General features: G+C 41.3%; 1 pseudogene; it reads right to left on the reverse strand.

The window, feature by feature from the left end:
• Positions 1–821: 821 nt before the first annotated feature.
• LOC132042808 (histone-lysine N-methyltransferase SUVR3-like) lies at positions 822–1,901 on the reverse strand (annotated as a pseudogene).
• Between the last annotated feature and the right edge of the window lie 268 nt (positions 1,902–2,169).

The raw sequence follows: 2,169 nt of genomic DNA on the forward strand, positions 1-2,169 counted from the left end.
CATGATCTCTGTCTGACGGACGCCCCATATGTCGATCCTCCACCCCCTGTGCATAAGCACATGCTAAGGGCAATATCCCGTACGGTTTGAGCCATTATCATACAACTATCAACCAAGTAACGATCCGGCCCATCACATAATGATGCACCACATCGCCATATCGGCTACAATAGTGGGCGCGTGTCCCCAACGAATCAAACTCGAGACTATAATCCCGAAAACTCTGCCCGTTACGCCTCGGATGTGGAGAATCTATCAACTACGGATCGCCTCATCTCCGGAGGCAGAAAATGGCCCGAAAGGCCTGCGAACTCATCCCATGCTCTTTGGTGGAGCATCCTCGCCCCTAGACAACTCCCAGGACTCATACCAATTAACAAGTGAACCTTAATAACCAAAACTAGTGTAATAACAAGTGAACCTTAATAACCAATCAACAAAAAAAAAAAAAAAAAAAACCTTAATAGCAACTAGTCCCTGTATAGATCCTTTTTCATTACCATATTAACAAATACCAATGGTCTCATCAGTATATCTACTATTTAACAAACTCTTTCAATGATCTTTGGTCGGTTTTTTCTGAGATAAAAATCAATCTCAACCTTATGTTGGTTAACTTTCTTTGGAACACATCCTCCTTCCATTTGAGCATTAAATAACAATCTTTATCGAGTTGTCAACGTTCCCATCCACATAATAAGCAATTGAAGGCATATTAGATGCGGTATCTATAATAAACGTTGTAATTGATATAAATGGGATTCCATATGAGCTCATTGTTGTGTGCCCAATTGTCAATTACATCACATACTACAATTATTATAAACAAAAATAAAACCTTATACATTCTTTGATAATACAAGGAAAAGCCGAACAAAGATCAGTTACCAACAAGTGACAGTATATATTTATTTAGAATAATGAGCAATCTTACTCTCCAAATCCATTTAGCAATGAAAAATCCAAGAATGGGAGAGTTGCTCTGAAAATCTACTTTACTCCCTCCGTCCTAATTGAAGTGTCTTAGTTTGACTAGGCACGGAGTTTAAGAAATTAAAAGAGACTTTTGAATCTTGTGGTCCTAAATTAAAAATGTGTATAATGTATTAAAATGTGCTTTAAATCTTGTGGTTATAAAATTGTCACGTAATATTCAACTTACTAAATCTAGAAAGAGTCACTCTTTTTTGGAGCGATAAAAAAGGAAGGAGCAATAAAAAAAGGAAAGTAAGGCACTTAAATTGGGACGGAGGGAGCAATACCTTGCAAAAGTATCAAAAGAAAACATATTCCTATTGAACAACAACAACAATAATGTACCTGCATACTCGCATATGAATTTTCCTTTTGTAATGAAGTCGGCCCGCACACAAGCTCCGGCCTTTTCTCTATCCTTGACAACTTTGAGCTTCGGCGAAAGTCCTTTCTGAGTTAACTTTTGTTCCCACCCTCCCGACCCGCATCCGCAGCTTGCCCCGCGTTCTGCGGAAAAAAATCATGGGCAATTAGAACCGCAACTCTCAATCGCACCCGTGAGCTCCCTGCCCGGACTACAAACGGGTCCCGCCTAACGGGACCGATCCACCACTGATATCTCCTCCCCGGCATAGGCCCAGGGATGGATGGGGAGGTGGGTAGGGTACGAACGGGGGTGTAGATGGAGTTGGGGTAAAGCTCGGAAGTCGACGGAGTTGAAGAAAGGAATGGGGTAATTCTCCAAGTATCTACAAGCATCGGAGATTCTTCTGGAAGTAATAGCTTTGGAAACTACATGCAAAGCCTTGTACGTTCTATTTGAGACGGAGGCTAGATCGGCGAGGCTCTACGTATGGTAACACCGGATGGGCAAAACGGTAGAGTAATGTGCCCTCGTCCTCTTTTTCCCTCTGTTTTTTTTCCATTGTTGCTCTCAATGGAAGGCGCACAATCACGAGGGTCTAAGGTCGGACTTGGAGTTGTTTCTATGCCTAAATTTCCCACGTTAAATGTCACACCCCAAATTCCACTAGGGTGTGATGGGCACCCGACCCCACATCCGGAGCCGAGCGAACCCACAAACTCTTATTACGCACATAAATTTTTTTTTTGAATGAAGATAAAATGCAAAATATAACTTTCAGAAGTATTTCTTTCGTTGCTTTCAAATTACATAAAATCTGTAGTCAAACA

This window comes from Lycium ferocissimum, unplaced genomic scaffold, assembly GCF_029784015.1.
Source record: "Lycium ferocissimum isolate CSIRO_LF1 unplaced genomic scaffold, AGI_CSIRO_Lferr_CH_V1 ctg18069, whole genome shotgun sequence".
Lineage (NCBI taxonomy): Eukaryota > Viridiplantae > Streptophyta > Magnoliopsida > Solanales > Solanaceae > Lycium > Lycium ferocissimum.